At 36.0% G+C, this 16,459-nt stretch overlaps 1 long non-coding RNA gene across 1 annotated transcript; it reads right to left on the bottom strand.

The window, feature by feature from the left end:
* Positions 1-10,884: 10,884 nt before the first annotated feature.
* On the bottom strand, positions 10,885-14,363 carry LOC150107910 (uncharacterized). The gene is made up of 3 exons (XR_016550633.1): positions 14,307-14,363; positions 12,101-12,193; positions 10,885-11,010 (listed from the first exon to the last, which is right to left on the bottom strand). It is a non-coding gene; the product is annotated as an uncharacterized LOC150107910 (long non-coding RNA).
* Between the last annotated feature and the right edge of the window lie 2,096 nt (positions 14,364-16,459).

The raw sequence follows: 16,459 nt of genomic DNA, 5'->3' as shown, positions 1-16,459 counted from the left end.
AAATTTTTTACTCGCGAGCAAAGGGGGGTAGCACACATCAGGATAAAAAGCAAAAGGCTGAGATAAGAGGAACTTTGAATTTCTTTTCGTGAAGGAATCAAGTTACAAACTCCAATGTCTACAAATGTCTCAAAAACATATTCTGGATGATTTCACGCGAGGAAATTATTGGAAATCTTCAAGACGACCGAAGAATTACGGATATTGCCAAAGAGTTTAGAATCTCGCATAGCATTGTGTCTGCTCTTTGGACAGCGTTTCAAACCAATGAAATGTGTTCGAGACCTTTCGTAACAGCTCGCCCTTGCTCCACCACGGAGAAGCAAGACAGATGTTTGGTTTTAATGGCAAAACGTTTTTTGCCATTAAAACCAAAACATTTTGCACCACCGCAGGTCGGCTCAATTCAATAATATATTCGTGGATATCTCGACAAACTCTGATAACACTTCTGCGAGAAGTAGGCCTATAAGTCCGAAGGCCTCTAGTCTTCTTCACTTTATTCACTGCCCATCGTAGACATCGTGTTCCGTAGTGTTTTATCCATATAATTTGATCAAGAGACCAATGGCCTAATGTACTCTTTACGATGAGATGCATTTTAGTTTTTCCTCCGATTCTACACGACACTTGATCTGGTGTGAAAGTGCTGTAGCTTACCACCGCGAGTAAATTATTGAAAAGTACAGATACCGCGGTGCACAGGTCATGTTGTGGAAAATGATTACGCTTATGGACGCACCGATCTACAAGTGCAGAATAGGATATGACTGGTGATAGATATTGCAAAGAAGTTCTTCATCGTCATGTTCGATTGTTTTGTGGTGCTGTAACAAAGAGTTTATTTTTACGGATGACAATGTCACACCACACTGTACGCGAGAAGTGGAGATACTTCTGGAGACCGAGGATATTAGTCGAATCTCGTTGCCAGTAAGCTCCCCAGATCTCAACCGCATAGAACACGTTCGGAGACGCATTGCTGCCTGAAACTCTCCTCCAAAAACAAACAAGACCAAAACAAACAAATCCTTTCTCGGAAGGATTAGTGGGCTAATTTGCCTCAGCAAATCTTTAATCACTTGGTGCTAAGAGTGGTACGACGTGGTGAGAGCTGAATCGCAGTTCGGAATTGACATATTCCCTACAGTCTTTCCGCAAAGTTTTCTGTAAGCACTGTACATTAATTCCATAACTACGCCCTTAAGAAATTTGTAACTTTTACAAAAAAAGTATCGAAATTTAATTTATATGATATTTACGTCACGTTTTGGTAATATAATTTATTATAATGCTAGCAATAAATTTATGTTTACATTTGGCTGTCGTCATGAAACTGGTTTCTGATACAAGTTTAAATGTTGTTCGTCCTTAGCTTTGCACATTAGTGCATGCAATTTATATAGATTTACATAAATCTGAATAATTAACAATGTTGGAAATTAGAATAGATTTTAAATGGAGTGATAGCGGTATGGATTAATGAATATTCCAGATGATAGAGAAATGGGATATATTTTACAATGAATTTTGAATATTTAGAAAGATTTATATATGATAAGCATAAGAGTTTACTTGAATTTGTAGAAAAAAATTATTTAGAATTGATATCCAGTGTACATAACAAAGACAAATATGCGGTATATTACAGAAATCTTAAGATATATTTAGAACTAGGATTAGAGTAACCAAAATACGCGGAGTAATTGAATTTAAACAGTTCACTTAGATGAATCTTATTATTGACTTTAACCACCTTACCGGCCGTTATGGATCAAATACGCATCCGCATATGCTTCGTATCCATCATATATTTCATTGTTATAACAATGGTATTACAATTTTAATAAGCACTTCGCATCCATGATAACGTGAACGTCTATAGACGTCTTGGCCGGTAGCGTGGTTTTAATATAGAAAGAGAAGCCATTTAAAATGCTTTTATAGATTATTTTTATAAATATGTGAATAATTTAGTAGTTTCTGGATTTCTTTGGTCGCGCTGTGGAATATGTTGATCCTCATTTTTATCGTTTTGAAAAGTGGTTAAATAAATCCTCACCAGTGAAAGCGCAGCAGCAATTCTTAAACGGATTAATACCACTGAGAAACCAGTAAGAAGTCTTGAAGTGTTCAATGACAGTCTTTTATCGGCAACACCTTCAGACGGCCACCTTCCGCAGAATTTTAGACGACAGAGTGTTTCTTTCGAATTTAGCTGAGCGCATCCGGCCAGCACCGATAAAACTAACGACACTCTCAAGAATCTCAGCTGTAGACAAGTCGTCACATATTAAAAATGATCAGGAACGAGATTTTTACTGCCAATGAAAGCGTGCTCATTGCATAAAAATCTGCGAATCGACATTTAAACTTCTCGTGAATTAGAATCAGCCTCTGTTACGCCATTGTGCCTTCCTCAGTAAAAATGTTCCTGAACTCACAGAACGCGCCGAATGCTTGGACCAACGCCTCATTTCAATTGACTTGATCGATAGCGAAGAAATTATACGAAGACCAGATTCGAAGTAAAATTCCCCACCACCCCAGTCGTTCCTTAGCCTCATCGAGTCGATATTGCACGACTGGATCGAGTAGTACAATATCGACGGAAAAGAAAAAAGAACAAGGCTTTTTTACTCACCCAACACACCGAAAGCGACGATACGCTGATGGAAGACCTCCTCCAACTAATCGCCGAAAACTCACGCGATGCCACCTCTTTAAACCTACAAACAAATGAACGGACGGGACGAACTTCGCTCGGTGAATGTAAACCCGGGAGACACCGGAAAATGCATCAGAACTAATAATGGCTGTGAACAACTTCAAAGTCAGTTATCCCAAGTCACATATGCGAGCGCAGCCCGAACGTAACTTCAGCTAGCGTAAATAAAGCCAACAACTTGAAAAAAAAAAAACAAAGTTCCGACAAAACATGGAACATGGACTACACAAGAGGAATTCTAGTGAAGAAATCGAGCCGTATTAATAGGATGCATAGGAAACGTGTATGACTTACTAGGTCAAAAAGAACCCCCATAGAGGCTTCCAGATCCGCTACAAATACAGTATGTATTCTCAGCTTCATTCTCAATAATATCCAATTTTTTTATTTTGTCCAAAAATCCCCATGTGCTGTTCTTAAGAATAATCCAAATTTCTGCCTCTCCAAACAATACCCACGTCAACTTCCCGAACACTCACTATTCAACCCCTATCTTCTGAAGGGAGGGGAGATATTATCGATGTTATTCCTGGCGATTTTATCGTACCTTGGGTAATAAAATCGCCAGGAATAAAATAGATAATATTGTATCAAAGGTACGATAAAATCTACAGTACCAACTGGCTTTCCACATCCAATTTCACAGATCAATGGTAGAGATGCTGAGAGATTTGTCATCACAAATGATGGCAAATTGTGCAAATTGTTCACATGCCCACTAGAGTACAAGATAACTCCAACACATTTACAAACACTCTGAACCTCCTGTTGGCTGGTATTTCCTCTGAACAAACGGTGAATTTTGTGTATTTCTTAGGTAATTTTGACCATAACTGTGTGCTTCGCACTTTCCCCACTGAGCAAAACCCACACCGCCATTCGCAAACAATAGTCATCTATTATTACAAGAACGGTAAGTTGGATGACCTCTGATATTTGTGTGCTTCATTCCCTTGGTCGAACTATTGTTTTCGGCCTTCAGGCCCACGCATCGCTGAAGTAATCTAGGGAATGGAAGTATATATTCCCCATTCCTCTCTAAATCTCAATCTCCTGAGTAAGGCTTGGTTCTCCAAAGGCTGCAAAAATAACGAACAAAGCATAAGGCAACTGGCTACAATGAATAACTTCTCACAGCCTTCTCATACTGCTTATATCAAAGTGCGAAACAACTGCAAGAAAATTATCAATATAACAAAAAACGATTTCCAAAGAGCCAAAAGCAGGAAACTTGCAACGTGCCCAAATTGGAGCCGCGTGTTTTGTTCTCTTGCCCAAACAGTTGTCCACAAATTTCATCAGCACTACACTCACAACCCCTTCACTCGAGTTGACCTATTGCTTTGTCACCATACAAAAAGAGGCAGTCTCCATTATAAGAACTGACCCACTCTGTATTCTCCAAATGTTCTGAGGATTGGTGCTCCAGAGTTGACTTCAATTCTATGTCACCTTTATATGCATTCTTACTAATCTGACATATACCTTACAACGTGGGGAGTGACCAATTTACAGCCTATTCTAAAAAGGGTGACATATCTTTACCATCGAACTTCTGCACAATCTCTCTCACATCATTTTTCTCTAAAGTAAGAGAGATCCATCAATACCCAGCTCCTACGCTACTTGAAATAATCAACTAATAAATCACTGCCATTATTGATTACCGCAATGACGTCACCCAAATCCGGATACGTAAAAGTCTGGCTATTCCCAAGTGGTTGCACATCATTAATCCAAGGGTTTCGACTGCATCAGGAACAAAGGCCTATTAAGTAAATGCCCATCATTCGGTCTCTCCAGTGATTTCAGAAACTGGGTTGCTTGTTTTTCACCCAAATGCACATTTCTTGTGATGTTGAACAGTTCCTTATCTTTTATGCAACTAATGCTGGTGTTCTGCAAGGTTATCTGGTGTTACGCATCCTCTTTCTTCTATATATCAATGACCTATTCCAATTGACCGTCATTCCGATACTCATTTTCGCCGACGACAGTACATTACGCTCCATGCTCGCTATTGACAAACTTTTCAATAAACTAACAGCCACGATCCACAGATTAAAAAATTTTGAAATCTGATTGCACGAGAAATTTTATCGGAGTACAAAGTTTCTTTTGAGCCACTTACCTTCTCTATTAGTCATTCTGTTTTTATGGCTCCAGGGCTCAGGTAAGATGTAACAGCCGCACACCCCCTCTCGTGGGGGCCCTGATGTACAACCATTAGACAATGGGGCTCGGATAAACTTGTCAATTTCAATGCCTGCTAAATATACTACTGCCTTATTTACCACAAAAAAGATCCATAATCTCTGAGCCAAACCTTTGACAAGACCGAATCTCTAAGAAAAATTAGAGTTCTTCCAAGATTCTTCTGGCATAGACACGTTTCGACCATTGTCTCCTCTGTGAAAAAAATAGGATTTCTCTTTTGTCCAAAGCGAAATATTTTTTCTAAACAGCTATTAACTTGTAAAATCAGAAATTCGTCCGTCTATCGAGTATTGCTCACACATCAAGGGCGGTGCCCCCAATATTCCCTAAAAATGTGGATGCATTATGGAAAACAGTAGACTGTAAGAGATTTTAATGAGTTTGTAGAGATGAATGATTCATCGCTTAAAAATCTCACTCCACATATTTTAGTACAGGTGTTTATTATCTTCTGCATTAATCTTCTATAATTATATCCATGGTAAACGTTCAGCAGAACTGACATAAATAATTTAACCCCCTTTCTTCCTCTTTCATTCCTGCTGTACTCTGGAACATCCTCTCCTCCCATGTGTTTCCCAAGGAATACAATGCACAGGCCTTCAAATATAAGGCGAACAAGTTCTTACTTTCTGAAAACTCTTTCCATTCAAGGTACCAATGTGCTTTAGATTGACATGCTAAGTTGTCGCGTACGGGCCCAAAATAAAAACATACTTGGAAAAATAACAGAACCAGTTAGGAAAAGAAGTAGATAAAAATTATGTCGTGATAATGAAAAAATTGAAAATTTCATAACTAAGTCGGAGTTAAAAACTGTACTGATATCCTTATAATATTTCAAATATTTTAGTTCCTTCTTTTTCAAGTATTTTTGTTAGTATAAAAATAATTGTCTACTCGAAACACACTTGTAGTTAAGGACAATCGTAAAACAGTTGTACTTATGGTAAACAATTCTGGGCGAACAGCTGAAATTTCTTCAAGCAATACATTCGCAAATTGGACTCAGGGCAGCTGAACGAACAAACGTAATGTAAGTAAAAAACTAAATTTAGCAGTTCTTCAGAAAATTTAAAAGAAATTAGTGAAAACTCTTACCAGGAAGGCATTTCTGAAAAGAAAAACATTGGGAACATTAGTTTCTAATAACCACATGAAACTGTAATTTGTTAATAAAAGATTACATGATTGTTCAAATGTTATATATATATATATATATATATATATATATATATATATATACATATATATATACATATATATATATATATACACACACACATACACAAATATTTCAAACGCAGGTACAATTTTTAAACTATAATTCATACGTAGACATGCTTATGGGTAAACTGAGTACTAATCGCTGCTGTGTTCCCTCTTGTTAATAACGGGTAAACAATTCTGCTAATGAAAGCAAGAAAAGCATATTCCTTAAAATATAGCATGAATTCCTCATACAGATGTTTGGTAGTCAAAAACATAAACAACTGAATTCCGTATTTCTAGATTTATAGATGTTTATCTATAAATATACGTTTTCATAATGGCTGGGAAAAATAAAAGATTCTCCCTAAACTTAGGACGTTTCTCTTATTTGAAAATTTTCTCAGATTTTAAATTTAAAATTTTTAAGATTTGAAGATTGGATGTTTAAGATTTAATTTTCCAATTGACATTAGAAATTAAACATTAGTTATGGGGAAAATATTTTATTCAGAAAAAGTAAATAATGAATAAAATAATAATAAAAAACGAAGCTGAAATTCCATTCGGAATGGGGAATTATTAACTTCTTCAAAATAATGCTTACATGAAACGAGTGTGTTCATACAAAGGAAACGGTCATTCGTTCATATTTGGTTAAGAATTTTTTTTATTCTTTTATATAATTTTCCGGTTGTAAATATAAAATGCATTTAATTTCTGAAAATAATTTAAGTTAACAAATATATCGAATTGCCAACGATAACTATTACTTGTGCTTTTACGGAAAACTTTACTATTTCATAGTCCAAACTTACTTTGGTTTGTTAATTCACTAAATGAAAAAAGATGGAAGTCATCTTTTTTTCCATTTAATTAGTTTTTATGTGCACATTTTGTATTAATTAAAAAAAAAAAATTACCCTCTTAAAAACAAAATTATAGTAACGCGTCTTTTTTATTTCATTTTTTCGTCAAGCATTTCTTTTTTCTGCATTAATTAAAAATTAATATATTTTTACTTATTATCAAATTCTTGATGTAATCTAAAGCAGTAGTATTATAATGACGGAATTGACATATCCGACAAACGATGGCGCCACTTTAGCATGCTCGTGTATCGCGTAAATAATTCTAGTAAAGCGCTAAAGGTCATCTCACGGAGAAGTTTTAATTTATATTAAGTCTTCAAAAATTATTTAAACTCACCTCACAATGCAAAACAAGTACTTGCAGAAGATCTGCATTTTTTTTTTATAAAGATGTGCATCGCTATAAGTCAGCAGAATTTCCATCAAATGATTAGTGATGTTCTATTTTCTTAAAGTTTGAGATTTTGTTTCAAAAAGTTATTTTTTATTAAATAAAAATATTCAGCTTTGTCTAGTGTCCAGCTATTTGACAACTGCCAAAAACTGTTCGCATTTGTATGTGGACAAGAATAATTTATTAAACCGTGATACTTCTTAGCATTAATGCAATTAATGCTAAGAAGTATCACGGCATAAAGTATTAGCAGATAAATACCTAAGATATTACGCAATTATGCTAAATATTGAATAAATAGAACTAAGTGCCGTGGTATGCGATCTGGATGAAACAAAAAATGAGTATTTATAACAACCAGTTGCATGAGAAATACAAAGAGCAGGCGAGGAAGGTGACCAGCTTGATAAGGGTGGAGAAAATGCAGTATGAGCAGCAGTTAGTTAAAGCGGCCAAAAAAATCCTCAGGAGTGGTTTCGATATGTGGTCAGTAGAAGAAAGAATGATTATGGTAGGATGGGATTGATTGGTTAAAATGGAGGAATGATAACCACTGCGCAGGATGTAGTTGAGATATTTAGTGAGCAATTTATAAAGGTATTTCATTCTTGTGAATGAGATATCATTCAGAACTTGAAAGCAGTGGGAAAGGAGGGGGAACTGTTAGTATGTGAACAGGAGGTATATGAGGAATTGAATAGACTTGATGTAAATAAGGATGTGTGACTTGATGCTATTTCACCACGAGTTTCGAGGGAATGTGCCAGAGAGTTAACAGCTTTTGCATATCTCTTCGACATGAGTCTCTCATTGGGTCAAGTTCCAAAAGAGTGGAAAGAGGGTAAAGCTGTTCCAATTCATAAGGGAGGTGATAAAAGTAAGTCTTTGAATTATAGACCAGTTTCTGTGTCTCCAATTATGTTAAAGGTATTAGAGAAGTTAGTTAGGGATAAGATTCAGAATTGGGTTCACAACTGAAAATTACCATTTGGTGGCCAGCATGGATTTACTAAAGGAAGATCGTGCTTTAGCAATCTGCTTACTTTTTATAATAAAGTGATAGATGCGTTGGATAAAGGTGGTGCATATACAGTGGCATATTTAGATTTTGCAAAGACGTTTGATAAATTGCCACATGACAAGCTGGTAATTAAATTGGAACGGACGGGGCTGAACAGTAGATTAGTTCGCTGGATTGGAGATTGGCTGTCTGATAGGCATCAGCGAATTGTCTATGGAGGAGTGACGTCACAGAAGAGGAACGTTATTAGTGATGTGCGCCAACGGTCACTTTTGGGTTCAGTGCTGCTTAATGTTTATGAAAATGATATTGGGAGTGGTCTGAATGGCGATATGCAGATGTTTTCAGATTATGCAAAGTTGGGGAGAGCAATCAGAATTAGAGCTGATGCTGTAGCTTTTCCAAGAGGACTTGAATACACTGGCTGAATGGGTATACAAGGGGATGTCAATTCAATGTTTCAAAATGTAAGGTTTTGAATGGGGAGCAGAGATGGGATGTAAAATACACAATCGGTGCAAATATCTTGGAAGAGGTAGAGGAAGGAGAGATATGGGAGTGATTGTAGACAAGGACTTAAAATTTCAGGGACATGTTACTTAAATTGTAAAAACAACACAGCAGATAATGGGGATGATACGGATTATATCGACTTGTAGAAGTAAGGATGTTATGGTTCCTTTGAATAAGACTTTGTATAGGCCACATATGGATTACTGTGCACAGATGTGGTCACCTGGTTTTCAAAAAGATGAAGATGCTTTGAAAAAAAGTTCAGAGCCGATTGTCTAAGGTGGTTTCTGGTTTCTAGAATGTAGTGTATGAAGAAAGAATCACAGAATGCAATTTGCAGAAATTGGTGGATAGAACGAGGAGCGGGGATATGATCGAGACATATAAGCTGTTAAGAGGTTATTACCAGATTAATGTCGGTGAGATTTTGCACAGAATGGGTGAAGATAGCAGGAGAACAAAAGGTCATCCTTGGAAGCTTTATTAGGAGGGTGTGAGAAAGGGAGTGAGGAACAGTGAGGTTTTTTGCATGAAGAGTGGTGAGTGATTGAAAAGCATTGCCCTAGAGTCTGGTGAGCTCAAAGACAGTGAATATATTTAAGGCGGTATGATAAACTGTGTATATAACAGTGGACCTCCCACGATGAGTCTTTGATTGGATGGAAGTTTCATAATAATAATAATAATAATAATAACAACAAAACATTAGACAATACAGCATGTAAATGCAAAATTCATTAAGGAAAAGCCATCCGGAATTTTTATATTGAAGATACGATAAACACAGTCATTTGAATACAAACACTTTGTAAATTACATTATTCTGAATCGATTCCGATGGTTGCACTATGAAAGAAAAACACTCACGCTGTACAATCTACAGAATGAATGCAAAGCACTATACTAAGGGGCTTCCAGCTTAGCAGTGCATCCTTAAATTCCTGGGTAATGCGTTCGCGTGCGCGTGTGCGTTCTTGCTTCTCTGTGCTGCGGTATTTATCGGAATAACTGCGAATATAGCAACAAATTAATATGAAATGGATGATCAACGTCATTCCCTGGAATATTTAGCACAAACTTTGAGGATGTATGCAATTGCATTGTACTTCGCGTAGAATTTTTGTTATGGAAGATCTCACTTATTGCAAAAGTAATAAATATCATTTTGCAATTATTGCATTGGAAAAATTGTTATTGTCATTTATATATGTTTATACCAAATTATTTTTTAGAATTTTCGGTGAATCCTTGGAATGAATAGAAAATGCAATAATAATATTTGTTATTATACGACGAATATACGATGATGATAAAAAACTAATTATTTTAAAAAATTAAAATAACAAAATTATTATTATCATTATTATTATTACTTTAATACCTATTATAGGATTTTCATTAGTTGAACTGTTTTACAATAAATGTTTGCCAATTTTTCTCGAAACAATAAAAAAGTATAGTTTTATATTATCTTTTAGTTATTTTCCATGATTCGTATTATCATCACTAACCACATAAACGGAATTGAAGTTCAAGGAATCACTATGAGAGAGAATAACACACACACACACACACACACACACACACACACACACACACACACACACACACACACACACAATCCACCGTCTATATTACTTACACTCAGTCATCATAATGTGCGGGTCACCCACACATTACCCGAAAAAATCAACTACTAAGGTAGTTTTGTTAATTTTGTAATTTCTGGGGCCTATTTTCATGTATACGAGTTGAAAATTTCGACCTTCAGCATAAAAGAAATATTTTCTTGCATTATAATGTATTACATTATATGTACATTATATACAATAATAATAATATATATATTATTATACGTTTAATATATCTTATCATTGATGAAAAATAAAAGGTCCATTTACACTTTAAATACTGTCATATATTACGTACATTAATAAAATCTAAACAGATCTCTTTTTACCTTTATGGAGTTAGATATTTCCGTTATAACCTGCTTAAATTCATTATAGTCAATTGCTAGATGAAACCCAGCGGCGTATATATAGTGTGGTAATGCCTGAAAAATATTTTCATCATACTTGTTTTCAGTAATAGTTTACATACAAGTCTCATCAGATTTATTTTAATTTAAATCATACTTTCTTATTTCGAAATAATAACAATCAAAATATTATTCTTTTCGTTATTATTATTATTTTATTAAACTCTAAATAATCACCCATAATGGTAGACTAATAAAGAAATAAACACCAACTCGGTGTTTTTTATTTCCATCATTACCTAACTAAATTTTTTGAGTCTTCGTAGCTCATTAGGTATAGACGAAGCCCGTTTGGGCAGAATGACCTGGGTTCGATTCCCGTCAGTGACGTGATGAACCTTTTTCTGGTCACTTTCGACGAAAAGCGAGTTAGCCAGTCTCGAACGGAGGTAGGAGGGGTTTATTCACCAGGAAACTCGGGTTTTTCGTCCCACACACACGCGGGTATAGAGTCATAAATACTTAACCCTCCGTGAGAGCTCAACTTGTCCCGATAGGGACGGGGAGAAAAGGGAGGAAACTCCATACCAAAAAAAAATAATAAACAAACAAACTTTAGAAGGTGATTGCACCGAAATCCATCCTTCACCATCAACGAAATTATGAGCTCAAGTCAATCAATGATTCAGAGCTTTCAGGGAAGATAGTCGCCTATTAGGGGGTCTTAAATTCTAATAAGTAAATTAGAATCAAAATGTATATTAGAAGGCTAGAAACTGTGTATTTTACAGTTTAATTATTTTTGAGTGATGAGTTTAAAAATCAAACTCTTTGCACGTAAAGGCTGGAAAGCCTTTCTCTATTTGGCAAATAGAATTGTCTTTCTTCTTGAGGTTTAATGCTGTGGAAGGAAAGGTTCTTTCCACAGGGTTACACAAAAGGCGCTCCGTTGCAGAAATAGAAAGAAATAATCAAATGTAAAGTAACAAGAATTTCTTTAGGAAAACCCAAGTGGTTGCTCTTGATATCTTTGACGCATTTCATCAAATTAGTTAAAAAGTCTTCTCACGCTATCATAATGTTTATTAACGTATTAGACAGAATCGCCAGTAATGGCAGCTTTCTCTCTGAAAATAAATAAAAGTGGAAGCATCAAAATACTTACCGTCATATCTTTGCATACATCGGAAAACAGCACGTCGTTGGAAACATTTACTTCTCTACATTCTGAATACCTTTTGATAAATCTTTGCATTACCTGCAGAAGAAAGAAGGAAATCATTTGAATTCCTTGGCATTGCATAACGTTGATATGAACACGGAGTAAATAAAATAAATCGTGTTCTATCAGTTAGATGGAATCACAAACACGTCAAACACGAGTTCTTCCTATTAGTCAACACTGAATCGATAAACGCTACTGAAATGTGTTTAGTATGTCGCGGAAAAACGAAACTGTATTTATTATGTTTGAAAAATTGGTTAGGAAATGTATAGTCACTATTCTGAACTCTCGGGATTTATTAACTGACTTTCTCTCTCTCTCTCTCTCTCTCTGCTATACTTTGCTTTGAGATCGTTCACCGTCACAACACTCAAAAATTACTGCAGAAATGCATTCCACACATTCATGACTGTCCATGATAAAAAAGCTAGTCCTACCTCCCCTCCCTTGATAACTAAACGTTTCCTTGATTTTCAGCGATAACCACATAGTTCTCCCTATTCTAGCCATGAACTGAAAAATTCTGAATCAATCCGATAGCAAACCATGTTCCCCTTTTCCTTTTATCTGTCAATTTCCGTAACCCACAAATCACCAATCTATCCTCATAAGGAGCATCCCATAGATGGCCACATCTTGGCCACTTTCTTCTGGAGATTCTTCTTACCTATTCTGCGTCTACAAGGAACCCAGGAGAAAGATTTAATGGTGCGGAGTAGACACGATTGGACCTATGACGACCTTATAAAGGGGTATGACGACCACTTTATATCTAGTTGTTGGTGTCTTCAATACCCAAGTAATCCAATGAGATAGTTAATCAGTTTTGCAATATAGCCTCTGAACTTTAACCCGAAGTTCGATAGCATCATAAAATCCTTAACCCGGATACTATTTTGCAATTGTTCCTTCAGTTTAATATTCAGCTCGTAATCGTTTCCTCTCAACCTGTATAACAGTTTCCCACATTAAACTGAAGCTTCTTCACCGTTACTGTTAGCACGCACCTATACGAGTATATCATCCTGCAAGATCTTCTCGTGATCCTTATTGACTACTGCCCTTCTTAGTTTTACATTAATAGCAATTAACTGAATATATCCTCCTAAATCATTTCCTGTACATTAATGTACAAATTAAATAGCAGTGGCTGAGTAAAGAGCCTTGTAGCACACCACTAGTCCCACGCCTTCGTCTGGCTCAACCCATCTATAAACTCTTAGTCTATCCATTATCCACTCCACCAGATTCATATCCAACCGCAGTTGTTCCAATTTATATAACAGAGTTCCGTGCGTTACCTACTTAAATGATTTTTCAATGTCTAGCTGTATTATCACGTAGCCATTCCCTTTATCCAACTGGGCTGTTGTTACGTTATTATGAATTCGAAGTATATTACTGATGCATGGCCTACCTTTCAAAAACGATGTTTCACTGCATACACTTTCCTATTTCTATCGGTCCATTCATAAACTTTGCGTTTAATCAACCTCCCCTGTACCTTTACCATCATTCCTGAGATAATGATCAGCAGAAAATTAGCTACTGTTTCTCACCTGAGATTTAAATGAAACAATCTCGTCAAAGACGCTGCCAGTTCCCGAGCACCTTTTGATAATCTGAAGCTGATATCCAATCTAATTCCATAGCTGTATTTATATAAAGGTTCTGTGGTTCAGTAATACTGTATTCTGCTCTGTTTCAATATCATCTCCTTTCACATTAACAGATGTAAGAACAGCAGAATTATTAAAATAATGAGATATGTCTTACCTGTTACTTAAATATCTCCAACTGGATGATACACCTTAAAGTGATTATCCAGTAATTCAACTATTTCATTTGCTTCGGTCATCTCCATCCCATCAGAATTCATCAAAATTATTGTATTGCAAAATTACAGTAATCGTCCTTTTACTTGCCACATTCTGAAAGAACTCTTTAGGATTACTTTTCTCTCTCTCTCTTTGTTAGTTTTCTCGCGTACTCTTACCATTTTCCCTATTTTGGTGAAAAGAAAAACGCAAACTATTCTTGACTAACTAGATAGACCCATCTCCTCAGTTTCCTTCACAGAATACGCCAATAGTTGGTATTTTTCTTGAGTAGGTTTGCATAAAAATAAATAAATAAATAAACCTACCTGCGATTGCTGATCGTTCGAGTTCAGGCCACAAACACTGTTACCTAATTTTTTGAGCTTTTCTGCAAGTAATAAAATAAACACAATCAGTTTCATATATTATACTTGTTCATTTGAAATATAAATTTATCGTTTTAAACGTGTTGCGCGATATTTGCTTAGATTATCATGTTGATGTCGAAAAGACAACTGATTATAGTACTTTACTACAACAGAGACAATCAGATATAATTTTGCAACTTTTTATTTGTCTTTTAGAGAACGGTCCTCTCTTGAGGGGGGAATTCCATGAATGGTGTGGAATTCCAATGGAATTTCTAATCCATAGAGGAAATCATCCAAACAAGTTTTATCATATGATTAAAGAACATATGAAACAAAGAAATATGTCTCACTGAAGACATTGTGAACATATTATATGAAAGAAAAATACAAAACCTGTACACATAAAGAAAGCGAGAAGATATGTAAATAAATAAAACAGGAGCAATAGGAGGAACAAATAAGCGAAAGACCAATGGCATATAGGGAAGTGCAAGAAATAGATTTAAGCAAGATTGAAGGACTCAATGAAGCATATAACATAATTATTAGTTATAACAGTTCAGATTATGCCATCCGAAAGAAGAAACCAGCGACATCGGATCAGTGGTACCCTAAAGCAAGATGGCTCATACTGATTAAAATAACGCCTTGATCAAGGGATTATTACTATTATGTAAAGATATGGATGCTCCATGGAGTCAAAAGACTCATCACGGGAGATCCACATTATTCATTAATACAATACCTTTCATACATCTTAGTCACTGTTGGGTCGCTCACTACCCCCTCTGGAAATCCATTCTACTCATTCCTCACTCTCTATGGGGTTGGAGAGTATGCTGGCCACTCGATTCGATTAATATCCTCGGTGTCCAAAACTATCTCCACTGCTCTTGTACCAGGTGGTGGGGCATACTCCATAAAAATTCATTCTTTGCATACAAAACCATGTAACAATCGAACATGAAGTGGAAGAAATTCGTTGCAATATTATTCGCCACTCATAGTCCATTTTTCCAGCACTTGTAACTCGGTACGTCCATGAATCGTAACGTCTCCGCACACCATAACCCCAGCATCGCTGTATATATACCTTTAAAAATTTTCTCGCAATGGTAAGCAGGCCAGATCAAGTGCCGTCTAGAATCGGAGGAAAGACTAAAACGACTTTCACCTGTAAAGAGTACATTAGCCCATGTAGTGTTGTTCTTGTTCAAGTTTTATGTATACGACACCAACGTCCTTTATCCACAACTCATCGCTGTGGATAAAGGACGTAGAATACGGGACTTCGTGCTTGAATGAAGCCGAATTGAAAGCTGAAATGCTGTGATACGTCGATTACGTTTAGCTGTTATAACGAAAACCCTTTCTTCATGCTCAGTAGTAAAGCGAAGGCGAACTTTCAAAACATCTGTAACACATTCCATTGGTTTGAAACGCTGCCCAGAGCTTAGATTACAACGGTATGCGAGATCCCAAACTCTCGGATAATATCAGTAATTCTGGGCCATCAGGAAACTTTCCTGTAATTTTTCTCTGTATGAAATCATCTAGTGATGTCTTCGAGACATTACAAGTCATTCAAGGTTACAACCTTATTCCTTCACGAAAATTCCTTCCTTCAAACACAATTCTCTTAATGCATTCTTTTTCCTTTTATCATTTTCATTACGTGCTACCACGTGACCCCTAAAGAGGCGATTACAAAATTTGCATGTCTACCTGCTTGCTGATGGAAATCGTCAGCTGTGCAAATAGCCACAAGCTGATTCGTTTAAATCTCCGATTGTAATCTTCAGTAATATTGTTCGTCCTTAGGTTTATACTACAGTGTGCATAGTGATTTGGATTACAGTCGAAGCATTCTGGACAACAAGACTCTCAGAAACTTGAGCAATACGGTACACTCATAATAACAACTGTCCTCGGTATAACGGGAATGCTGATGATTTCCATCTGCAAAATTAACAGGTTCTTCAATTGGCCAAATGTAGAGTTCTTCAAAAGCGGAGTTCACAGGGATCAGTGTTCGAACGGTCTGATGTGACCTATTTTTGTGGAATAATAGTTGAAATATATATATTTGTTTTCACTAGCTGATGATG

Source organism: Typopeltis vanoorti, chromosome 3, assembly GCF_054136105.1.
Source record: "Typopeltis vanoorti isolate ZY-2024b chromosome 3, IOZ_Tvanoo_1.0, whole genome shotgun sequence".
Taxonomy (NCBI): Eukaryota; Metazoa; Arthropoda; class Arachnida; order Uropygi; family Thelyphonidae; genus Typopeltis; species Typopeltis vanoorti.
The sequence above is the reverse complement of the archived record's forward strand: the minus strand, read 5'-3'. Positions and strand labels throughout refer to the sequence as shown.